Below are 27,634 nucleotides of genomic sequence, written 5' to 3' on the forward strand. Positions count from 1 at the left end.
TGTTTATCTAACAGAATCCAAAATTCTTTCCAACAGTTCAGTTACTCTTCTGGGCCTGCAGTTCCTGAGATGTCTTTGCGGGTTGCTTTGGATAAAGATGTTAAAGAAGACATGTTTATGTCAAAATAGGTATTTTTTTTTTTTAGTATAAGCCTAAGCCTATTATTGGTTATCTAAGCCTTAAGGAAACTAAGGCCTAACTACATCTTAAAACATTGTTTGTCCTGCATAATGAGAATGGTAGTGGTCCAAAGGTAGATTCTTAGAAATTTCTTATATTAGACTGACAGAAAGTCAGAGAATGTATTTCCCAAGCACTGGCTCATTCAGTAATTCACCAGTTATTCACTTAGTCCATGAACTAAGTCAGGGTCAGATGAACTAATCCTAAATTACTCTAATTCACATGTAACACATCTTTTAGAAGTGGGAGAAAAACAGAAAAACAGTTTAATGTCTTTTGGAATATACCCTATTTTGGCTTTTGGAATATACCCTATTTCAGTCAGCCTATGAATCATAATGTAAACAAGATCAAATGCTTTCAAAAAAGTCTAAGAAGACTACTGCAGTACAGTAACTTTTGACTTGGCTATTTGCTATGTTATTAGTAAATTTCATTATGGCTTTACAGCTGCCATGACCTGATCAAAATACATAGTTGGAATAAGACAATTTGTCTTATTCTTAATGATAACGTGATAACTGTCTATGATCAATCTTTTTCAGAACTTTTGCAACGGGATGATGATACTAAATGGGCAATAGTTTTCAACTTTATAAATTTCATAGCTCTTGAAGAATTTAATTGTTTAAAACTGTTACTGCATGTCAGGATTAGCTCTATCTCTTATTCTTCTCTGGATTAATACGGTAACTGGGAAAACAAAGAAGTCAACAATTTGTATCAGCAAGTTTGGTAGAAGATTATCTACAGACATTCAGTCATGCTATTTGAGCTCTCTAATCAGGCTAGAGACTGTTGAAAAATAAGCTTGTTTGAGAATAAAATTATCACTGTTTGTGTCTGTTGGTTTGATATCAATTTGACCAGTCTTAGACATGCCACTTACAAAATAATTGATAATATAAGAGAAATATTCTTAGAAACTACTGGCTATTGCTATTATACAAAATGGTTTATCAATGATGGCTCTTGTTTCACCCAAGAGGTTACTGACACTCCTCCAATGAAAAGAAAAAAAAATGGTTATTTAAATGCTGGTGTTATAAAGCCTTTTCTTCTTGCCTGATGGCTATCTGGTATTTTTTTCTAAGTGTTCCATATACATTTTTACTGTTTTCATTTCATAAGGATTTGTGGGCTCTTTGTGTTTTATCTTTCTGCTATGACTTCCCCAAAGATTTTATTTATCCAGGTGGAGTTTATTGTTTTTATTCTGATCTACCTAAGCAAAACAAAATTACTTAGAACATTTAGAAGTATGTTATTAACAAATGCAAGGGCTTTGTTAATAAAAAAGATTATTCATGAATAATTGACCATTATAATAACAAAAGGAGCAATGTTTTCTTTCTTTAAAAATGTATATAAGGGACAAAAACACATCATCAGTATAAGTAAACAACATTAATGTATAATAACTCAGAAGGATAGCATCACTGCACTTTCTCTTTGATTAAAGTAGCAAAACAAACACCTTACACTGATAACTGGAAAGGATCAAAATAATGAGATAATCTTTTAACAGCTGCAGTCAAAATTATTATTTAAATTACAACAACATGTAACCAGCTAAAAAGTAATTGTGCTACAATCAGTTTCTGAAATACAGAGTTCTTCAGCTCTTTGCAATTTTTAGAGATTTATGGCAAAATAAAAATGATGTTACAACTACCAATAAAAATCCATTAAGAAAAGCGGACCACCCACATAGTGGTCTATATTACTAGAAACAGGCACAACTAATTCGGGGACAGTAGAACAATTTTTCTCTCTCTCTCTTTTAAAAGATGGTATAGATGGAATTTAATGGGCAAGTGAAATTGCTTTTGTTCTAGCTGGATGATCTTTGATGATTTAGGATTAAAAAAAGACTGATATAGGAGCAGATGTTTGAATTTTTGTCAATCAAATTATTAATCAGTAAAAGCTGTAATGATCCAAAGTGGGGGGCTTGACCTGCACTGATTAATGACCCAGTAAATGTCTGACTAGAGACACCAAAGAAAAGTATTATGTCTTATTTTATGCCCTGAAACATTTCATGGACAACTGATTGTGAATCCTTTTCTGAGACTTCTAGCATCTCTGATGAAATATGTATAAATTTCTGAAGCAGATTTCATCTCAGTTTTCCTTGCAGTAAAAGGTTCATCAAGGACATCAGTCATTGAAAAGGATCTAAGACTGAAAGCCTTTCAGCCTTCATGGAATATCTGTCATTTACAGGCATACAAATTCACCAGCTTCAGTAGGGAAACAATTCTAAAACAGCTCTCTAATAGCAAAATGCAACCATTAGTTCCTCATGACATGAATAAATAAACAATACAGTAACATTTATAAAATTTACAAACTAAAAAAGTAGACCAAAACATCCAAAGAACTACATGTGAACTGAGTGACTAATAGTTGTGAAAGGGAAAGAAGAAAAGCCAAGAGTGTAAAGTACCAGTGATCTTATAAGAAACACATGACAAATGATGATGGAGGAGAAGCAACACTGAAAGACAGGAGTTACAGTACAGAGGGGTTTTTACTTAAAATCAGGCCAGTCATTCATTGACTGATACAATTGAGTAGAAGCCTATTTCATTACACCACTGTGGCAAAAGTCTTTTCTGAATAAACAGTACACAAAACAAGAAACTATTTTTTTGGTAAACATGTGACAGTGGTATACCTCTCAACTTCTTACCACAAGAAATCTGGACAAGGCAAAAATAATGGGTTAAAGGCCCAAAATCAGTAACAGATTTTAAATATTACTCTGTCTTCAGTCCTCAATGATTTGCCAGAAAACCACAACTTTTATGAAAAACAAACCAAAAATATGAGGCAAAAATATGGACAATTGAGTGGTATGGACAGTGGACCTTATAATTCACACCTGTCTTATAATAGGTGGACAAGGATCGGTAGGAAACATGGGTTTCACTAGCTATGTCTACTGATTGTATTCTATAAAAATGTTATTATTCTACGTATTATTACACAGTGCTGTGCTGGTAACTTCACAATGATACACTACATAATTCTACAAGAACTACAGATGCACTTCTCTTCATACAATCATAAACAATAACAACATCATAAATGTGTGCTGTTGCTAAATGTAATGTCCCTCATTACATATAGTGAAAACAAATACTGGGGATTACCTACAATATGTAATTACCATAGAAGAAGAATAACTTATTTCTAAAAAATGCTGAGAATAATTTAACCTGTGTGCTGAATAAAATATATTTAGATCCTGTTGGCTAATCTTATTTGTGGATATTAATTTATTTACAAATAACCACAAATTTCAGACATACAGTACCGAGTAATACCAGAGCAAGTTAGTGCCTGAATTTAGGGTCCATGATAAAAAAAAATATGTTAAGTCAGACAAAACAGTCTTTATAAACCTAAATACAGGATGACTGCAGACACATCTTCACCTTCTTCCCATTTAATAATACACACTAAGTTTTCAGTTTTAGATATAATTAAATAAAAATGCAATTTATTGTATCACTTCTATGCATATATGGCTTACCTGTCCATCTGTATTTGCTTGAAAATCTGTAGAGACTATGTCTATAGACCTCTGAATCAAATATTCTTCTTCCTTACAATCAGTGTTATCAGATGTAGCTGGTATTTCACAAAGGGGAGTAGATACCTCCAAACCTTTACCTGTAGCTTCCTGGTTACAGAAGAGAAAGACATGATGATTTTGTTAAAGAAAAACATTATTCACCTGTCACCATGGTTCCAGCAATGAATCACATAGTACACTCATCCTTAATAAATACATCTCTCCTTTTAAGACTTGAGAAAAGGTCCTCAAGCTAGCTGGTCTCAACACCCTTACAGAAGCTGTCAAAAAGTGAGGAGCCATTTGCTTAACATTTATCTATATTGCACAATATTGGGATTATGTTTATTCATATTAAATGTACATATTTGTTTGTGACTACCATTAGTACATTTAGAACTTTATATCAGACTGGCAGTGGAAGTACTAGTTGCTGTAACACTATCCGCTATTTCATAAGTTTCATAAGTTTATATAACAGTGTTCATTGGTCCAGGAGCCATTCAAAGAACACTGGCTCAGTAAAATGAGGGTCAAAAACACAATTTCCCATCCATGAGTCCAACTTAACTTAACTTTCAGTTAAATGTGTAGCTATCTTAACAGTATGTGGTAGCTGATTCTATAATCTTTCTATAATATGATTAATGTATTTACTACATAAGGAACTTTTACAAAACGTAATTTGGAAATTAATATCTTCATCTTTGTGAATTAAAGACATCATAATGTTAAGATGTATTAAATCCTTAACAAATAAATGATTAAAGGTTTAGGGAAACCATGATTGCCTTGCCTCTAAAATATCTGTAATGCATGGTGAACAAATTCAGATAACTGTGCCTTCTATTATAACAAAGATCTTTTACAGATGGTTAAGACTTGTTGACATTTCTTTTATAAAATACTACAATTTCTGTAATTTACACTTATTATAATATCATGCTCTACTTCAATACAGGTCTTATAAAGGATCTGTATAATTCCACCATGTTTTTGTCATCTCTTAATGACAGTAATCTGAACATTAAACCTACATGTCTTAATACCCTAACTCTTGTGACATGTGAGTTTAAAAGGAAAGTTTACTATCAACTATAATTCCCAAGTCTTTATACTCATTTACTACTGATAACATACATTAATTTAGCAGAATTTCTTTTAAAACAGTCTTTCCAAAATAAAGGGCCTGACACTTGTCAGTGCTAAATATAAATCCATTATTATTTGCCCATTTTAATAAATTATTAAGAAATTTATGTTATTGAAAGGTTTGTCTGTTGATGTGATGAAGTCAATTTTGCATCATCAGCATATGTACTGGACCAGCAAACACTGATCACAGGACTAGTAGAGAATATCAAATTAAACAAAAATTGACCTAAAGTAGACCCCCTGACATAAATCACACTATATAGGTAAGTACTTGGACTGTTTTCCTATAACAGTAACACATTATCTTTTAGTAGTTAACCAATTCATAATCCAGTTAATCATATAAGGGTCGTATTCATATCCAACCAATGCATAATGTGAGAGAGTATGAAATGCCTTGGGGAGATCCAAAAACACAACTCCCACAGATAAGCCCTCATTGTTAGCTATCGTGATCTGGTCATAGAATTCTACAAGATTCTTTAGTGTTGATCTACGTGAGGTAAAACCATGTTAACCTAAATCAGCTTTTTATTGTTTACAGGACAAAAGAGAAGTTGAATAATACACCTTTCAAAACGTTTACCTAATAAGGAGATTATGCTGTGGGTCTGTAGTTTTTAACATTTAACTTATCTCTTTTCATTAAAATGGAGTTAAACAAGACATTTTCCATGATTCAGGAAGTGCACCTTGAAATAATAATCCATTATAATTTTTATACAGTATGGGAGACAATGATTCTAATATAGTTACTACTAAAACTCCAAGGATCTTATCAGGTCCTACTGATGCATTAGTCCTCACTTTACTTAAAACTTAGTCTATCATACTTAAGAATTATAGTTGAGATTATTTTTGTCACTGGAATTGCAAAAGTCTTAATATCCCATTTCCACACAGTTGAGAATTCAACATACCATTAAACTATTGAATGAAGACATTTGCAATTACCTGAGGCTCAGATATGAAGTTTACTTGATGAACTATAGATCATATAGGATTACAAGTGATAGCTGAAGAATTATATACTGCCTTCTGTTGGTTTCTTGCTGTTACTTGCATTTACATGCATGAATACCACAGTATATTTAACTATTTATTGTGACCAACTAGTCTTATTACTGTATTGTACTAAGTACAATAAATACACTAAGACAAACTGCTTCAGTTAATACACATTTACTATTACATTTTCCTTTCGGATCTACAAGCATGCAACACAGATGCTGTCAGCTCTATACGGCAAATTCCCAAAGCTTGTTTATACACACTCATATTTATATCAAAAAGTCTGATATTTTTTATCAGTCTGATGTATTACAATCTTCCTTTTTATAACACTTTTCTTTGTTCTTCTAATTTATGATTTGTCCTTGATTCTTTCAAGTTCGGTGGTCCAAGGAAACTCAGTTACATCAAACATGGTGTTCCAGCACTATCTGAAACTTGATGTTCAAACTTTATCTTGCTTGATGTTACATCTCTTTACTTTGTTGATGTCCTTCCAGCTGCCATCTGCACAGCTATTTTTACAGACTTTGTTTCTCAATAACATACTCCTTTACATCGATGCCAATATCTAATTAAGCTATGACATCACTTACTACTTCCTATTTTTCAGCATTTTATATTATTCCTAAATTAACCCTTTATATTTCATATCATTCTTGCAGCTTTTTATTCAAGCTAATAATCATGCTAGCAACAGTTTTGAAAAGACAGTTAATACTGTTATTCTTTCATTAGCATATTAATATACTTTACATATAATTTCTTATTATTAATCACTTGCCAAATGCCCTTCATAATTAATATTTTCTTTTTTTAAATTCAACTTAAACTGTTTACATATTTAAGAACACTTGTATTATGTCTTGTTAAATAATTTTACTTTTTTATTTTTTTTTAAATATCCATTTTTAATTGTATATTGTTTCATTAAACACTTGCTCCACTAAAAAATTATACTCTCTCTTTATTCAACCATGTACCTGAAAAAGGTAAAGAGTATTATTTTAAATTTGCTGCTCTTCAAGTATTACATGAGCGAGTCGGGATGGCAATTATGTTGCAGAAAAAGAAAATGCTGAATATAACTGGATAAATATGCTGCATTCAGATAAATTCTCAGGACTAAATGAGAATGTAAGCATAAAACCTGTTTTAAAACCAAAATTATTCCAAGGTTAGAGAAATTTCATTTTTAAATTGATATATGTGTGTTTTTGGTAGTTTTACTGGATAATCATGTGATTTCTATGTTGCTAATCATGTGACTGGATTTGTATTTTTAAATTAGAGGGTGGAAGTAGTTGTTTCATTTGACCTGAAGAAGCTTTCCTGCAAAAGCTTTTAGCTTGTCTATTTGTAAATAAAGTGCTCAGCTGTGATTATGAGGTACTTTTTGTTTAGTTCTGTATTGGTTGCTTTATAGTATCTCACATTTATCCAACTGAGCTATCTGGCTGTTTCACAGAAGGTAGAAGTACAAGTATAGTTGTCCAAATCTATCTTTGGGTAATTCAAATCTCCAATTAGAATCAAATTATTACAGTCTAAATGTTTATTTAAACACTGTAAATAGGTCTTGTGAGATATCTTGCCCAGAGATGGTTTCCTGTAGCAGGCTATAAACCTCAAACTATCTTTGCCTATCCTACCTTTCAAACTTACAACCAATGTCTCAATTGCAATTACCTATAGCTGTAAATGTTTGAATTCCTAATTGCCTCAGTGGGATTTTGGGTTATCTGCCAAGGTAAAGCTCAGACTCCCCTCTGTCTGTCTTTCTGTGACAGCTGATTGGCTAAGCATATCTTAAAAGGGAAGCTTTCAGCTGTCACATGAAGTGAGTGTTCAGGCCTTTTCATTTCTACGGAGAAGGAGAGGAAAGTACCTGAAGCCAGAATCATCAAGCAAGACTAAATTCCCTGCCAATCACAATACCAGATAAAAATCACATCCAACAATAAATCAAAAAAGTAGAAACCCACCTCAACTATGCAGCGTTTGGGGGATTGTGGGTAGGTGCTGCCACTGAAGTAGTGAGGAATGCTAAAATCTACTGTTAAAGGTAAGCAGGACTTATATGACTGTAGCATGTTCATCATTCAGACTGCCTCAGTTGCATTCTGGGTAGATTCCAAAAGCTTACCCTACCCAGGAGGTGAAAGGATAACAATCCAGGAGCCCTCGAGACTGGTCCTAGTGAAGCCTGCTCTGGTCCTTGAAAAGGAATCCAGTTTGTAATGCTTTGTGAAGGTATGAAAAGAGGACCAGAGTGCTACCTCTAGAATGCATCTACAGTCCACCCTTTTCCAATATGCCATTGGAGATAATAAGACCATAGTTGAGTGAGCCTTAAACCTTGCCTGGAAGAGATTTACCACGGTGAAAATAACAGAAAACAATAGCAGAGGACAACCGTTATGCAATAGTTTGCTTAGAGATAGGCTGACCTTTCTTAGCCCCAGTATAGGAGACAAACAGCTGTTCAGCACCCCTAAAGGCCTTTGTTTTGTCAAGGGGAGTAGATGAGTTGCCTGTGTGCATTCAAGGTGTGTAGAACCTTTTCTTCACTTGTTTTTTGGATCAGGATAGAACACTGGGAGATTGATGGTTTGATTTAAGTTAAATTCAGAAACAATTTTAAGCATGAATGACAGATTAGTGCATAATACAACCCTGTAAGTGTGAGAGCTTTCGCTCAGAGACTCACCTTGCAGATGTCAGAACAACGAGTAAAACAGTCTTCTAAGTAATGAACCCCAAATCAGCCTGAGAGGCAGGAACAAAAGTTGGTAAGGTCAATTTTTCAAGAACAAAGATGAGTTCCTGAGAAGAGAGTATAATGTGCAACACTCCTTTCATAAACTGTTTGACATCAAAAAGAGATGCAAGAGAGGGATCCATAGGCAAACAAGCTGAGAAGGCCATAAGACGCACTTTGATAGAAGCATATGGAAAACCATCTCTAAGTAGCTCACACAAGTATTCAAAACCAGGGGGTTTGAAACCCTTTCAGGAACTCTGGAATTGGCTAGACACGACCTAGAAAACCTCTTCCACTTCTAACTGTAAGATTTTCTAGTTGCAGGTTTTCTTGCCTCTCTAAATACCTGCTGCACATCCTCACTGAACAACTGCCTAAAGGATATCAAAATAGAATCATCCAAATTGTCAGTTTTAATTGCTCTAGGCTGGAGTTTACCATTTGCTCCTGATGCTGTGGAAGAAGTTCCAGTCTGTTAGGAAGCTTGTGGTAAATGCCCTTAGCGAATTCCATTAAGAGAGAACCATCTTTGCCTGGGCCAAAAAGGGGGTTACCACAATGATCTTTGGAATTCTTTCTAAATCTTTAGAAAAACCTTGGGAATCATTGGAAAGGGTGGAAATGCATATAGAAACATTCCTGACCATGGGAATGATACAGCATCTGTCTTCCAAGCATGACTGCAAGGATGTCTTAAACAGAATTTTTTCAATTACCTGTTTTGAAAGGAGCCAAACAGATGTACATGAGGTGTTCCCTACATCTGGATCAAGTCATGGAAGGCCTCTTCAAGGAGCTTCTACTAATGATGGTCTGGCTGGGATCTTCGTAGTCTGCCTGCCACTGTATTTTACTCTGATGGAATGTATGAGGCCTGGAGTCAGAAAATGATATAGACTTGGCTATCAGACTATCACTGGCAACCAAAGAAGGTATCCCCGTGCTAGTTCAGGAACCACATCATGGTAGTGTTATCTGTGACTACTAGAAGAGGACCTGGAGTCCAGAAGTGAAGAACTTTTAATGACATGAGTCACTGCCAACATCTCTTTTATGTTTATATAATTTGGCTGTTCATGAGGACCCCACAGGCCGTGCACTTGAATTCCCATGGACATTGCTTCTAAGCAAAATCTGAATAGTCCATCTGGGCAGATTGGACTGAGGTCTGAAGAGAGAAAAGGAGTCCTGGATTTAGAGACAGTTGGTCCCTGCACCATTGCAGTTCTTGTTTCACAGGATGAAGGTGCTGCGTCCAACAATTCTTCAAGTACAAATTAATTTTCTCATGTGTTGTATAGCTACTGGCACCATGAAGATCACTGGTGACACCAGGCCTGGAATTTTGAGAAACTCTATTGATAAGGCCACATCTAGAAGAGAGAAATCCAAGAAAATGCCCTGATAAGTCAGAACTTTGTCTTCTGGCAGGAAGGCCTTCATTTTTCTGAGTCTATCCAACACCCCAGGAAAAAAAAAATTGAGAGGGTGTGAGGAAAGACTTGAAGATTTAATTTGAAATTCAGATGGGAAAAGAGGGATGCTACTTCATCTAAAGATTCAAAGTACTGGATACAGAATCTGCACAAATTAGCAAGTTATCAAAATAAGGAAAACTGTGGATGCCTAGCATTTTGCAGTATGCAACCACCAGGGCCAGACAGTTTGTAAATGTCTGAGGTGCAGCAGATAGCCCAAAGTGTACTGCAGAAAACGGATGATGTATACCAGACACAGCAAATCTCAAAAATTTCTTGAAATTGGATGAAATAGGAATAATGATGATGTGTCCTTGAGATCTAGAGTCACCATGAAACAGTGATCTGGAAGCAATGCTATGACTAACTGTAAGGTGAACATTTTACATTTTGGAACTTTTGGAAAGATGTTTAGAAAGGACAAATCTAGGACAGGTCTCAAAGAGTGCTCCTTTTTTGGTATCTACAAGAGTCTGGAGTAAAATCCTTTGCCTTTATGTATCACAGGCACTGGTTCTATGACCCCTGCTTCTACCATGTGATGGAGCACTGGAGGAAACAGCTCTGCCTGCTCTGGTAAGTGTGGGGGAAGTCCCCTCAAAAACAGGATTTTCTATCCACTGTAAAGTGTATCCTCTTTGAAATATTCTCGGAACCCACTTGTCTGACATTATTTGCAGCCAGGCTGAAAGGTTGAGTCAGATCCTCGGGGAAGAAGGAAGAGAAGGAGGGGCAGGAGGAAGGTAGTGGTACTCTGTGACTCAGCATAATCATTCCTTTGCAGGGATTGAGCCTTTTTTGAAAAGGAACCCCTCTTATTTGGTTTTGAAGAATTATCCCCTTGCCATTGCCTTTTGGATACCTTACTATTGTTTGGCTGGGATTTTTGTTTGTTCTTCTTCTTCTTGAAGAAAGCCATGTTGTTTAGGCACAGCTTGGGTACATGAAACATCCTAGATACCCTATGCATTAATTTACCTCTGTCATCCCACTTTTTAACAGTCTGTGTAACTGAGGGCCCAAATGCCATTTCAGAATTTAAAGGTGCATTCAAAATTGTGGCTTTTAAATCATCAGAGATGTTCTAATTATGTAACAGAGCATACTGTCTTCATACAACAGAAGAAGCAGTATTTCTTGTGAGTGTATCTGCACAATCAAGTTAACCTCTCAAAACATGTTTTGAAACCTGAGTGAAATTAGAAACAATTTCATTCAAATAAGACTGTTGTTCTGCAGGTAACAATACAGAAAATTATCCCTAGATTGCCCCTGTACTATTAATGGACAGAGACAGCTCCTAAATGCTTTATACCGTGCATGGGTCCACTCAAATTATTTATGGTATGATCCCAGCTATTCTCATTAAGGGTACATACATCTCTCTCTCTCTCTCTCTCTCTCAATATATATATATATATATATATATATATATATATATATATATATATATATATATATATATATATATATGTCTATTTCAGAAGACTAACAAACCAAAAGACTGAATCCCAAAATACTGAAAACTGAAAATACTGAAAACATTTTTAATGCAGGTGCAAGGCCTCTGCACCCCTCATGTGAGAGGCTAAGCCTTCCACACCCCCTGCAAATTATATATACCAACTCCAAGATTGCACAACAGTGGAGATGGGGCAAATTCCATCCCTCGGTACTTTGAGTTTTCAGTATTTTGGGATTCAGTCTTTTGGTTTTTCAGTCTTCTGATCTGAATAGACCCATATATGTGTGTGTGTGTGTGTGTGTGTGTGTGTGTGTGTGTGTGTGTGTGTGTGTGTGTGTGTGTGTGTGTGTGTGTGTGTGTGTGTACTGGAGGGAAACTCCAACTTCCTCCCTGATCTACGAGGTAGGGGGATGGAAGGAGGGAAAGATATGATGAATGATGGCGTAGGATAATGCAGATGCCAAGTTATGGTAAGTACATAACTCCTACTCTGATGTCATCCAAGTCATCATTCATCACTATAGGGTCAGAGTCCCCAGCTACCATCAACCCTGGGAGGCCTCAAGAAAGGACATGCTGGAGCACATTGGAGCTAAAGGAAGCCCTGCTCCTAGGAACCAGATCAAGCTTGTAGTGAGAAATAAACATTTGAGGGTTATACCAACTGGCAGCAGCACAAACGTCATTGATAGAAAACCTTGCTACAAATGCTGAAGAAGTTGCTATGGACCTAGTAGGATGAGCCTCGACATTTCTTGGAACCTCAAGGTGATTAAGACCATAGACCATAGAGATGCAGCTAGATTTCCATGTAGATATAATGACCTTAGAAATTGGAAGGCCAAATCTGTTAGTGAGAAAAGGCCACAAAGAGCTGTTCTGACTTATGAAAACTTTTTGTCCTATGCAGGTAGAACCGTAACTGTCGGTGAACGTCCAAGGTATGTACGATATACTCCCCTTTGGTGGAATAGTTGGGGAAGAAAACTGAAAGCTGAATACACTGGTTTAGAGATGATTCGGAAGCAATCTTGTACAAGAATGACGGGTTCATCCTAAGAGATAATCCATCCTTCTGAAAAATCAAGTAAGGAGGAGTAATGGTGAGAGCCTGCAGTTCTGAGACACTCCTAGCTAAGGTAATAGCCACCAGGAAGGCTGTCTTCCAAGATAAGAACTTGAGGTCGCAGGAACTAGCAGGCTCAAAAGGACTCCTATTCAGAGACTGCAAAACCAGCATGAGGTCCCAAGGAGCCAAAGGATCCTTAATCGGAGGCCGAAGCAGAAAAAAACCTTTAATAAATGCTTTACAAAGCCAGGAAGAAAAGGTAGTCAGAGCTCACATGAAATTTGGAAATCTCCGCCAACTGAAGCTTGATAGTGGAAAAACTCGCTCCCACTTGGAAAAGGGAGGACAAAAACAAAAGTATATCTGAAAATGGAGCAGAAAAGGGATCCAGATTCCTGCTCTTAGCCCAGAAAGAAAACCTTTTCCACTTACTACTGTATACCTTTTTAGTGGAGGGTTTCTGGGAGGCTAGAATGATACGCTGAATGGGGTATGCTAGCCTGGACTGTTTTATGATCACTGGAACTGCGGTTAGACAAAGGGTCTGAAGGTTTGGGAGAGGAAGCCCCGACGGATAGGAAATCAGATCTTGACAGGGTTCCAGTACCCATGGCGGATACTTCAGATGAGACCTGATGAAGGGGAACCACTGTCGATGAGGCAAGAAAGAGGCAATGAGGATAAGGGATGTCCCCAGACGTAGTGCTTTCTGCAGAACATTGGGTATTACGGGGGCAGGAAGATAGGCGTAAAGGAGACCTGGAGGCCAACCATGAACTAGAGCATCCCTTGGTGACTCCCCCTGAGGGGGAATCAGGGTGAAGAATCTGCTGCATTTGAGGTTGGCTGGGGAGGCAAAAAGGCCGCAGCATGGTTGACTCCAATGGTCAAAAATCTGCTTTGTCACTGGAGGATTGAGGGACCACTCATAAGGACTTAAGATAGATCTGCTTAGATCTGCTGAGCCTGTCGACCAACACACTGGAATCCCCAGGTATGTGCATTGCAATGAAGAAGTGGCCGGAGGAAATCGCCCACTCCCACAATGTCATGGCCTCTCTACACAACAGGTAAGAACGTGTTCCCCTCTGTTTGTTGATGTACCAGATGACTGCCATGTTGTCTGTCTGAACTGCAATCATCTCTACAGGGAGGCAGTCCTGGAAGGTTTGCAGTGATAGAAGAACTTCTGTCATCTCTAGAATGTTTATATGCAACTTGGTCTGTACTGGGGACCACGTGCCTTGGACATTCTTCCCCTGAAAATGCCCCCGCCTCCACCCCAACAGGGAGTCATCAGTGGTCACTGTGGCTGTAGGTGGGTGGGGGGGAGGGCCTGCCTAGAGAGAGATTCTGAGACTGAAGCCACCACTGGAGGTGACATCTGCACATGAGGGTCAGTTTTATGGTCCTAGACAGAGGATGAAGCAGAGCTGACCACTGGATAGCTAAGGTCCACTGCAACACTCACATGTGGTACCTGACCAGGGGAATGACATGAATGGCCAAGGCTGTGGATCTGATAGCCTAAAGAACCAGGTTAAATGAGTGCACGACAGGTCTAAAATCTGAGTGACCTGTTCCCATATCAACTGAATTCTGCGCAAGGGTAAGGCTGCAATCTCTGAAATGGAGTCTAACTAAACTCCTATGAACTCCAACTGCTGAGTGGGGATCAGGTTGGACTTCCCAAGGTTGACGTTTATCCCCAACTGACAGAAGAGGGAGAGAACATAATGAACTGCCTGTATAATTGATGCCTCGAAGCAGCCATGAGGAGCAAATCATCGAAGTAAGGAAAGACCTGGAACCCCTGCAGTTGCATTTAAGCCACTACCACTGCCATACATTTGATAAACACCCAGGGGAATGTGCTGAGACCGAAGGGTAGGGCTCTGAACTGGTAATGATTGGCTCCTAGCTGAAAGCGATGATGTCTCCTGGACCGCCTTTCTATTTTGATGTGACAGTAGGTGTCCTGGAGATTCACAGAGTACATCCAGTCATCCTTGCACAAAACTGGTAGAATGGACTGAGCAGTGACCATCTGAAACTTTGATTTCTTCACTGAAAGACTGAGCTCACTGAGATCCAGAATATGACATACGTCCCCAATATTTTTTGGCACTAAAAAGAATCAAGAGTAAGTGCCAGATCCCCTTTGTCCTGCTGGGATCTCTTGGATTGCTCTTTTCAGAAGTTGTTGAACTTCTTTGAAGGCCAACTCCCTTTGGCTGGATGTCCTGTCTAAGAGGTAATGTCTTACTGGAGGGGGTTCTGAAAAGGGAACGAAATTTAACACCCATTGATCAGAAGTGATGTTTGTCCAGGCTAGTGGGTGTAAGGAAATGCAACCCCCGACAGCCTCCAGGGCAGAGCAGCTGGGCAACACTTCAGGAGCGCTGAAAGGGCTGCTCAGAGAAGGGTTCTCTGGAGCCCTGGTTCTGCAGATCCCCCCCCCCCCCGCCTCAAGGGTGGCATCATCCATTGAAACCTCTCCCCGGGTCTATATTAGATCACTGAACACTTAAAAAAGCGAACGGTGATTGATCGACCCTATGTAAGTGAAAGCTTAAAATATCAAAGCAACAGAAACCCAAATTTTTTCTAGGGAAAGAATTCGGTTGTCCATTTCTGTTGCTTCAGTATTTTCAGTGCTGTGGTGGAAAATTGCTGTTCTGACAGTTCGAGATTGTAAGCTTTCACTTACATAGGGTCGATTAATCACCATTCACTTTTTTAAGCATTCGGTGATCTAATATAGACCCTCTTGCCCTGCCTATGGAAAAGGATTCATCAGGAGCGTCCTGAAAGGCAGACTGTGTCTTGTGGAACCATATCTTCCTGTTTCTCTGTTGGGTCTTAGAGAAGGACCTCTGGGGAGTAGAAAGCTTGATTCCCACCACAGGCAGAGTCTTCCATTCCTGCTCACTGCAGGTCAAAGGGTCCTTCACAGAAGGTCCAGAAAGAGTAGAACCATCAAAGGGGGCCTTGGTAAAGGATGCCTTAAAGGGTTCCGTGAACCCACATAAATGTAGCCAGGCATGACGCCTAAAAGCAATGTTTGTACCAGCTGCCCAAGAGGTAGCTTCTGCAGCACTGGATATTAACCTCATTGAGGAATTCACTAGAGAGTTCAGACTGGAAACCTTGGGAGACACCTGCTTGAGGGTCTCCAATGGCAACAACTTTGTAAGGGAAGTGGAGAGCTCTTAGGCCAAATCCCTTTGGAGGTGGGAAAAATGTACCAAATAATTTGTCACTGTCAGTCCAAAAGTAGCTGAAGTGTACGCGTGCTTCACAAAACGGTCTATCGCCCATGAATCCCTCTTCAGGGGATGGACTGTGGAGATCTGCTCTGCTAGCTCCTTTTTCGTGGCAATGGCAACCACGATGGCATTGACTGGGACTTCTTTGCTCCAGAAAGAACAGTCTACAGGAGGACTCAGAAACTTGTTGGCCCTTTCAGAACAGACTCCATCGTGTCCGGTTCCTTACAGACCCTGCTGGTGATCAGATCCACTCATCAGCAGGGAGGGGACACCTAGGAAATAGATGGGGCTATTCCAAAGGCCTTTAGAAACACAGACTCCTCCAAAGATAGGGGTTGGGGAGACCATCCAGCTTTTCCAGTCTTTTGTTCCAAGAGATGAAAGATGTCGCCAAAGGAGACATCATCAGACAGAAATCTGGGGGACCCTTCTCCTCCCTCGAGGTCCGTATCCTCTGTGAAGGAGTCCACAGGGGAGTCCAAGTGTCTCCTCTTGCACATTCTCTTACAATGAACCTCCTACACTGGGGGCTCCAAGAAGGACTCAGAAGAGACAGGGACTCCCAGCGGGGAGGAAACTCCCTGAAGGCTTGATCAGGAGGGCTGATCCTGGAGAGGATGAAGGTTCTCACCAGCCGAAGTAGAGAGAGGCAGGGAGGGACTTGGAGGTGTGGCAGAGGAAACTCCAGCCCTGGTGAAAGTCCTCACTACCACCTGGAAAGCCGAGGGGCTGGAAATGGGCCTGTCCCCCACGTTTGAGGGAGAGGTCCTCTGGAAAGGAAGAACACGTTCGGAAACAGCTCCGCAACCCCCAGATAGTACCAGCCTGGAGATATCAAAAGCCAAAGCCACGAGGGTAAGGGACTGGTCCAAGACTATGGTACCAGATTCCCCCCCGGGGAGCCGGTATCGATCACTCCAGTGTGGGGTTCACCTCGCTCCAGGGGTGGGAGAAGAGAATAAGCCTGGGACCCCGAAAGGGTTGAGAAAGGGGGGATACTCATCCTCACCAGAATCTGACCACAGACATCCTGGTCCCAAGAATCCATAGCCACTGGGGTTGGATGAGGAGAAAGAGAAACCGGGTGGGGAGCGGCTCCTCTGGCCGGATGGGCAGGAGAAGCCAGGAGCCGCAACTCTATTTGGCCTTGAGGAAGCTCCTCATCATCCTGTCCATGTCTAAGGGCAAGAGACTCCTAGAAGATCTAGAGGAGGAAGAGAAGTGGGTAGACTTGGATGGAGATCTCCCTGACCTACTGCCATGTTCTGGGGAATGGATCCAATGTCTCGGAGCAGACTATGACCTCTGTTTAGAGGTAGAAGAAACAACAACCTCCTCCAAGACTATAATCAGATCCAACCACCCTGTCGGATCCAAAGGCCTATCCAGCACAGCAGACTGATCTGACAAACTGGCCAGATCTGAGGTTGCCCTGATCTTAGTCAGATCCAAGGGCCTCTGATCTGGAGAGGTCCTGGATCCAAGAGACTGCTCTATGACTCTCAGCACCAAAGACCTCAGATCTGAGATGGACTGAGCTGGAGTCAGATCTGGACACTTAGGATCCGAAAGCTATGGTTTCTTAGAGGGAGCTGGCTGAAGAGAAGAGGTCTTCCTCTTTGGATTGGAAAAGGAAGCCTTCAAGGTGAAATGAAGGGTCCCCTTTGGGCCAGACCCTTTAGCATAAGTTTGTAGAGGCACTCTGCCAAGGCCCTGGGGTTAAATGCAGCAGAAAGGTCAAATTCAACATCCAGGTTCAGAGCGCCCAGGCAATATACACACTCCTTGTGCAAGTCAGAATGAGGCATTTTCTAACCGCATGAGGAGCATTTCTTTAAATCAGCTGGTTTATCAGCCATAATTTACCCAACGAAGCTAACTAAACTAAACTACCACACTAAAAATACCAACAACAACAACCAACACAGCCTTAACAGCTACTAGAAAAAGGGCGCCAAAAACCCAACACACACTAGCATAAATAAAGAACTTAAGCTACGGGAAAGGAATAACACTAAACTAAAACACTGCACTAGAAAACTAGAATTAGGAAATAAAGAGAAAAAAGCACTTAACTAGCTAGAGCCACTAGAAATGCGTCTGCACAGGATACACGGCAAACACGATCGGGGGGGTGGCAGAGCATCATGGGAAATGGAGGAGCTACAGCCTTGGATATGTCTGTAGTATATTGCCAGCTCAGATCTGATATCGGATCCTAAACCCTATAATGATGAATGATGACTTGGATAATATCAAATCATCCTTTTGCCCTGAAGATCTAACCATTTATCCTCTTTTTTGGGGAGTGTTAGACTAGATGAAGCCAATGACTTTTTATTTGAGCAGGCAGATGAGGAGACAGCAACTTTCTCATACTAGAAAAGAGATCTGTCATATCCAAAGTGACTCTATATTTTCTCATTGGCTAGTATAATAAACTGACAAACTGGATTATGTATCACAATAAGCACTTAAAGTTTCTAGTAATAAGTATGTTCCCACACAACTAAACTCTGCCAAACTGTGTTACTATCACAAAAAAAAAAAAGTTTGAAATGTGTTCAGCAAGACTTTCCAGTATACAAAAACAAAACACCAAGGCAACCAGTGTGCCAAACTGGTGTTAAAATTAGTTCCACATACTTTAACCATGTTAAACTGCCACAACCATAATGTTAAATAGCAATATAAACTGTATTTTCTTGTCAGAGAGACTAAACTCTCCACAGTACATTTAAATAACTTAATTTGTGGTAAACATCATGCTCTGATGTTAAAAACATACAGAACAAAGTCATACATAGAGTAAATAATGTACAGACACTGAAAAAAATCCAAATTCTGTGATATTTTACTGCTAAAGATGAAAATAAAGCTGAGTAACAACAGTAAAGATGTGCAATTAATTTGTGGTTCTGACTGCATGGGACAGCCTTTATAGTCTAACAGCACAGATACACACTGCAGTTTTGAGAGAAATACTAAATGTTTCCTCAGACAACAAGATTTGTCAAAGATAGAAGCCAAATAAATACTGCTACATACATTCAGATATTCCCACAAGAATTACTGTAAACACTGACATAATTAAAATATTAATATATGTATATATGTATGTTTGTGTACTACACACACACACACACACACACACATATATATATATATATATATATATATATATATATATATATATATATATATATATATATACACACACACACACACACACACACACACACACACATAAACATAAAAAATGGAAAGAGAACAATAAACATAATAAAATGAGAGAAAAAGGAGTCCCAAAATGGAGCTTATCTGAGCAGTAAAACTAAAAAATCCACACCAGGTCTTGCGAAGAGTCACATGGTTTTCTCCTTTGGTTGGCAGAAAAAGACTGAACACTCACCTCCTGAGGCAATTGAAGGATTCCCTCTCAGGATATGCTCAACCAATCAGTTGCCACAGGAAGAGACAGGGAGGGGAGTCTGAGTTTCTAAAAGCTGGCCAGTACTGGGTTACCTGGGCAGATAACCCAAAAAGCTACAGAGGGAGTGGAAATGAAGAACATTGTCCTTTAAAATTAAGTCAGAGGCCACAGTATTATCAACAAGAAGGAGAACACCTCCACCAGCCATAGCTTCTCTGAGGCATTCATACTTTGTATAACCTGTGTAAGTACATTTGTGTAAGTAAGCTTACAATAAGTGCAGATGTTCAAATAATTACTACTACAGTAGCTTAACCTATATAGACTATATTCTGCATTGGATGTAACAACCCTCCAGCTTCCAAAGCTTTAGGGTACCTTGCACATCCCCAAACGGTTACGGGCCTTGAGCTGAGCTGACTAAAATATGGGATTGGGCTTCAAGCTTTTCAAAGCTTTCATGCCAACTGGAAGAGGCAGGCTAAGCCCTGAGAGGACATTGCTAGGAAAAGAAAAATATATGTCAAAACAGTGGCATACAAAACACACCAAAAAACAATGGAGTGAAGGGAAGAGCTACTGCAGCAGTGATAATTCAAACATCTCCTGCTCTGGTAAGTTTATTTATACAACTGTTCTGTGCTCTTGATACTAATCACTGCTGCAACAGCCTAAGCTATATTGGTAGATTACCACTGCTTAGAACAACTGGGATGGTCCAGGAGCTCTGGAAGAATGGTGAGAGCAAAGCCTGTCCTAGACCTGGAAAATAAATCTAGTTTGAGGTGCTTTGTAAAAGTATGCACAGAGGACCAAGTTGCTGCTTCTAGAATACTTAGAGTCCAACCCTTTCCAAAAAGCCATAGATGAAGTCAAGGTCCTGACAGAGAATGCCTTGACCCTCTCTGGAATAGTTTTGTTGTGGTGGGAATAGCAAAAGGTAATAACCCAAGACAACCATTTGGAAATGGTTTGCTTTGACACAGGTTGTCCTTCTTCTTCTTCTTCTTATATTTACAAGTCATCTAAATATGGAAAAATGTGGATACACTGTAGTCTGCAATGGGTTATGAGAGGAGCTAAACACTTTGTGAATATTCTTGGAGCAGCGGATAGCCCAAATGATAAGGAAAAAAACTGCTAATATGGTCCAGCCACACAGAACCTTAAGAAATGCCTGAAATCTGGATGAATAAGAATGTGATGATAACCATCTTGTAAATCTGAAGTTACTAAAAAAAAAACAAAAAAATGAGGAAGAAGGGGTAATAGGCTGTGAAGTGAAAGCATTTTGAACTTGGGCAATATGACAAACTGATTCAGGAAAGAACGGTTCAGTACCGATATACAGAAATTTTATTTTTCTGGCACTGGAAATATCCTTCAATAAAATCCTTTTTTCCAACTGGGAAGGAGGAACTGCTATTATTACCCCTGCATGTGGTGTAGGACAGGAGGAAAGATAAGGTTTTGGTCTGGAAGATGATGAAAAATTCACTCACCTTCATAACACATTTGTCTGAAACAATCTGTTGCAAACGAGAGAGAAAAATAGAGATTCAGACTTTCTGGAAGGGGTAAGGAAATGCCAGTGTGGGAAGAGGAGACAAATTTTCTTAAATATGCACTCTGCCTTATTTGACTGTCTTTCATTCTGGGGGGGTTCCAGCTTTCTTTTTGGAACCTCCCTGCCATGGCTTTTTAAATGTCTGGTTACCAGCATTCCACTGAGATTGGTTATTTTGCTTCTTGACAAAACTGGACAAAGGAAAAGAAAATTCATTGTAAAATTTAGAGGAGGAGGACTGAAAAATCTGAAACATTCCCTGAATCATCTTACCTCTTTTGTCTCACTTTTTTGATAACCTCTACAGTACAGGGTCCAAAAACTAAACCTCTGTCCAAAGAAGAATTAAAAATGTCACATCTGACATCTTCTGGGAGGTTCTAAGAATGAAGCCAAACAAACTTCTTCAAAATAGCACTAGTGGCAACAGCTCTGGAAGCAGTATCCACAGTCAGAAACACACTTCAAATTATGAGTAGTGACCTAAGAAACTGAATAAACTAGACTACATAAAGCAGATTTTTACTTAACAAGAGTAATCCACAGCTAAAACATTCCTCATACTTTCACAATTATTATAAACTTTAACATATGAATCTGACAATTTAGAATTCTAAAAATTAAAGTTGCAGAACCATACACTTTTTTTCTGCAAATTTATCAATAGCTCTACCATCCTTGTCTGAAGGAGAAGGATTAGAATTAACAAAATATTTAGCAGCAGCTGGATTAACTAAAGCTATAGCTGGTGGGTCAGGTTTGGAATTAATGTATAAAAAAACTGGTAGACCGATGAATTTTGCTCATTCTTATCTGCTTTCTTAGGGGCAGTAGGTTGGCTGTCAGTGAAATCACAGGCTGTGACAAATACATTCTCCAGTGCTGACAACATGGGGGTGTAGCAGTTATGAGAATTCCAGCTGTAACAATTCATAGTATTTTCTTAAACTGTGTGTTCTCCCACTTAAAACACTGGCATATTCTGGAAATAATCTCAGAGAAAGTGACTCCCCTCATAAGAAGATTCAGATAGCATATCCTGCTCACAATCTGAATTAGAAATATGAGGAGAAAACCCTGCATGTGTCCCTTCAGATTCCTTTACACATTCAAAATCTTGAACTTTTTCAGGGAAAGAGTAATCCATTTTCCTTTCACGATAGACCACCTCACATGAAGGGTCAATACCTGTACAAGATCCTGAGCCAAGCCCAATAAATTACTCATCTCCACAGAACCTGACAGAGGAGAAGTTAATTGTTTAGTTTTCTGTTTCTTTTTGACAGGAATGTTGGGGTAAACAGACCTAGTATTGCCAGCAACAGCTTCTCCAGGAAAAGGTACAACATTTTAGCTAAGCAAGGCACATTCCCTGTCCCTTCTCCCATGACCAACAAAAGTGTCTCTCCCTTGCCCACAGAGAGGCCCCCAACAGGCACAGAGGGCATGGCTAATCCCTGGTCCAAAGTGACTGTATGAACAACACCAGAGGGATTCAAGGAAAGAGATGCGTGGTCTGAGGAAGTGGCTTCCACCACAGCAGTTACCCACCTGTGACAGTAGCAAATTACCAGCTTGCTGTGAAGACAAAGTCTGTCTAATTAACGTTTTATTTTTCTGGTTGGAAGAGCCATCTGACGGTCCAGTAGATTGTTCCATAGCCAAAGTGAAAGGGGTTCATGTTTCCTGGGGAACCTTAGCTGCAGTATTCAGTAAAACAGGAAATTAGCAAATAAAGTAATATTTTCCCACCCAAAACACAGTATAAAGCACTTTAAACATTTTTACCGTCCATAAAAAGTAAAATAAACAGTTTCTTCACAGAAAATGTAGATTTTTAACAACTTTTCCTGACAAATTAAAAAAAGTGCGCTCCCATTTAAAAGTATATAAAAGTAATGTGACAGTCACTAAAATACTTTTCTGTAGCTTAAACTAGTTGTTTCTTAGGAAAACTTAGATTAATGAGCAACAAAATAATGTGGAAGTTTTTCCCCTAAAGGGAACTTATCTGCCCAGCAATGGAACAACATTAGCTGATTGCTTATCTTTGAAAACCCGCAGAGAAGTGCTCTTCTCAGAGGCAGGAAAGCTCAGAAGTACTTGGCACTCAAACCTGTCTTATATTCAACTCAGCTGAAGTTATCTAACAGTTTGAGCACGTAGAAAATGGCTGAAGTTTTGAAAGCTGGCTGGCTGTTATATCCTATGCAAGCTATAACTCATAGCTTAGGATACTACAAAACTGATCAATATGAAGGACATCTCTAATTCCCAGCTATCATATATTTCAACTATTGTAACAATATATTTATTAATTTGTGTGCTTTTTACAAAGACGTCTTGCATTGTGGAAGTTTACTTTTATAAAGCAAAGTCCATCACTTATTGATGTAGTTTTACTTCTGAAAAAGACTTGATTTTATCCTTTAGTTTACTAAAGACAAGCCATGCACAATATGGACTTAGGTGAAATTCATCTTTGCCAAATGTTCTGTAATCAGTTTTAAATTCCTCCCAATAATTTATTAACAGTAGGGAATGTGCTGTACATGGGCGGCCACGGTGGTGCAGTGGTTAGCATTGCCGCCTCACAGCAAGAGGTTCTCCGGTTCGATCCTTGGCTGGGGTGCCTTCTGTGCGGAGTCTGCATGTCCTCCCTGTGGTCGCGTGGGTTTCCTCTGAGTGCTCCGGTTTCCTCCCACATCCTAAAGACATGTTATAGGTGGATTGGACACTCTAAATTGGCACTAGGTGTGAGTGCGTGCATGTGTGTGCCTTCTGTGGAAGGCTGGGTGCCGGGCTGGCAACTCGACACTGTAAAACTCCACTGCCAATCATGAGCAGACAGGTGATCCGCTGTGGCAACCCCTAACCGGGAAAAGCCGAAAGAAGAAGAAGGGAATGTGTTGTACATAGTTGCTTCAGCTAAGTGTTAACTTGCATTGCTTTTGTAATGCAGTAATCACTTATTGAAAGTAATGGTAAGATTTCACTTTAGTACATTTTCATTTTAAGCTTCAATTAGTTCAAATATATGAAATACAATACCTAACTTTTCATATTTATGGGAGTGTGTAATAAGTCATTTATTCCACAATGAATTAATATACACTTATAGATTGGCAATTTCTTGCCTGTCTCACTTAGCATGTTAGGAATATTTCCAAACTTTAACACAGATAATGTTGAAGATGTTATATTTATTTTATCTAAATCACTTAAATCTTAAGGGTTTAAACACAGAGTAAGATAAAAATGCAAATGCAATTTAGCATATCTTTAAGCTTAAGTAACTTATCTTTTTGTGTATGTCCCCTGCATTCACAGCCTAATAAAGTACTTACAGTACAACAGTTAAGTATGGATGAGCTTGGAGCATAAGACAACCCACCTAATGTCCTTCTTTTCATTTTTTTTTATTTTTTGTACAAGTTTCCTATTCTAACACTTCCTGCTGATTAACTACAGTGGTACATTATATTATAAACATACGAAACGTATGAAACTTTATTTCAGACTGACAGTGGAAGTGCCAGTTGCTTAACACTATGAGCTGTTTCTTTACAAGGCCTTCCTAAGATCCACAAAAAATAGAGAAAGCCCCCCTATGAAACTGAATGTCTCAGGCAGGGGTTGATGTACTGAACCCTTCTCCATTTATGTAGAAAAATTACTTCGGCCGATATTGGATCTAAACCCAGTTGTATTGAGAGACACCAAACAATTTTTACTAGACCTTTATAGTTTTACCAACAATTCACAGTTAGATACTGGTGCATTTTTTGTGACCTTAGATGTACAGTCGCTATTCACTGTCATCCCCAATGATTTTGGTGTTACCTCCATCAAGCAATATTTAATCAAGCATAGTGGGTACGATGAAAGACAGACCTGATTTGTTTATTTCTTGAGGTTGTTTTACAAAACTAGAAGTTATGTAGTTACCATAACGTTCCATGTTTGTAGTCCATCTCGCCTGTGTTCTTGCTGGTTGGGTTCGGTGTCCGAATACAAAAGCTCGAGAGCTTCCAGTGGCTCGAGGCTAACCCCTATCCCATGATGCCCCAGGCTACATCTCAAGATCTTGTTTGCAAGCAAGCAAGAAACACCTTCTCTTCTACATGTATATAAACATACATACATAATAGATACATATTTACAAATCACTATGATTCAGTCAAGGAAGAGGCTGAAAGTCATCATATTTCTGCAGGCAGATGATTTTGTCCACCAGTTCCTCCAGGAATGGGAGGGGGAAGGAGGGTGGGATGCAAGAATATAGGCGAGATGGACTACAAACATGGAACGTTATGGTAAGTACATAACTTCTAGATGTTATGTAGTCCTATCTTGCCATAATTCTTGCTGGTTGGGAGGTGCAGCAGATAGCCCAAAGTGTACTGCAGAAAACGGATGATGTATACCAGACACAGCAAATCTCAAAAATTTCTTGAAATTGGATGAAATAGGAATAATGATGATGTGTCCTTGAGATCTAAAGTCACCATGAAACAGTGATCTGGAAGCAATGCTATGACTAACTGTAAGGTGAACATTTTACATTTTGGAACTTTTGGAAAGATGTTTAGAAAGGACAAATCTAGGACAGGTCTCAAAGAGTGCTCCTTTTTTGGTATCTACAAGAGTCTGGAGTAAAATCCTTTGCCTTTATGTATCACAGGCACTGGTTCTATGACCCCTGCTTCTACCATGTGATGGAGCACTGGAGGAAACAGCTCTGCCTGCTCTGGTAAGTGTGGGGGAAGTCCCCTCAAAAACAGGATTTTCTATCCACTGTAAAGTGTATCCTCTTTGAAATATTCTCGGAACCCACTTGTCTGACATTATTTGCAGCCAGGCTACAAGGTTGAGCCAGATCCTCGGGGAAGAAGGAAGAGAAGGAGGGGCAGGAGGCGGGTAGTGGTACTCTGTGACTCAGCATAATCATTCCTTTGCAGGGATTGAGCCTTTTTTGAAAAGGAACCCCTCTTTTTTGGTTTTGAAGAATTATCCCCTTGCCATTGCCTTTTGGATACCTTACTTTTGTTTGGCTGGGATTTTTGTTTGTTCTTCTTCTTCTTGAAGAAAGCCATGTTGTTTAGGCACAGCTTGGGTACATGAAACATCCTAGATACCCTATGCATTAATTTACCTCTGTCATCCCACTTTTTAACAGTCTGTGTAACTGAGGGCCCAAATGCCATTTCAGAATTTAAAGGTGCATTCAAAACTGTGGCTTTTAAATCATCAGAGATGTTCTAATTATGTAACAGAGCATACTGTCTTCATACAACAGAAGAAGCAGTATTTCTTGAGAGTGTATCTGCACAATCAAGTTAACCTCTCAAAACATGTTTTGAAACCTGAGTCAAATTAGAAACAATTTCATTCAAATAAGACTGTTGTTCTGCAGGTAACAATACAGAAAATTAACCCTAGATTGCCCCTGTACTATTAATGGACAGAGACAGCTCCTAAATGCTTTATACCGTGCATGGGTCCACTCAAATTATTTATGGTATGATCCCAGCTATTCTCATTAAGGGTACATACATCTCTCTCTCTCTCTCTCTATATATATATATATATATATATATATATCTGTATATATATCTATATATATATATATATATATATATATATATATATATATATATATATATATATATGTCTATTTCAGAAGACTAACAAACCAAAAGACTGAATCCCAAAATACTGAAAACTGAAAATAATGAAAACATTTTTAATGCAGGTGCAAGACCTCTGCACCCCTCATGTGAGAGGCTATGCCCTCCACACCGCCTGCGAATTATATATACCAACTCCAAGATTGCACAACAGTGGAGATGGGGCAAATTCCATCCCTCAGTACTTTGAGTTTTCAGTATTTTGGGATTCAGTCTTTTGGTTTTTCAGTCTTCTGATCTGAATAGACCCATATGTGTGTGTGTGTGTGTGTGTGTGTGTGTGTGTGTGTGTGTGTGTGTGTGTGTGTGTGTATATATATATATATATATATATGTGTGTATATATGTAAATATTTATATGTATATGTGCCGCAATACTGCTCCCACAAGACTGGAGGGAAACTCCAACTTCCTCCCTAATCTACGAGGTAGGGGGATGGAAGGAGGGAAAGATATGATGAATGATGGCGTAGGATAATGCAGATGCCAAGTTATGGTAAGTACATAACTCCAACTCTGATGTCATCCAAGTCATCATTCATCACTATAGGGTCAGAGTCCCCAGCTACCATCAACCCTGGGAGGCCTCAAGCAAGGACATGCTGGAGCACAGTGGTGCTAAAGGAAGCCCTGCTCCTAGGAACCAGATCAAGCTTGTAGTGAGAAATAAACATATGAGGGTTATACCATCTGGCAGCAGCATAAATGTCATTGATAGAAAACCTTGCTACAAATGCTGAAGAAGTTGCTATGGACCTAGTAGAATGAGCCTCAACATTTCTTGGAACCTCAAGGTGATTAAGACCGTAGACCATAGAGATGCAGCTAGATTTCCATGTAGATATAATGACCTTAGAAATTGGAAGGCCAAATCTGTTAGCGAGAAAAGGCCACAAAGAGCTGTTCTGACTTATGAAAACCTTTTGTCCTATGCAGGTAGAACCGTAACTGTTGGTGAAC

The sequence above is a fragment of the Protopterus annectens genome, chromosome 17.part0, assembly GCF_019279795.1.
Source record: "Protopterus annectens isolate FY-2018-M chromosome 17.part0, PAN1.0, whole genome shotgun sequence".
NCBI classification, from domain to species: domain Eukaryota; kingdom Metazoa; phylum Chordata; order Ceratodontiformes; family Protopteridae; genus Protopterus; species Protopterus annectens.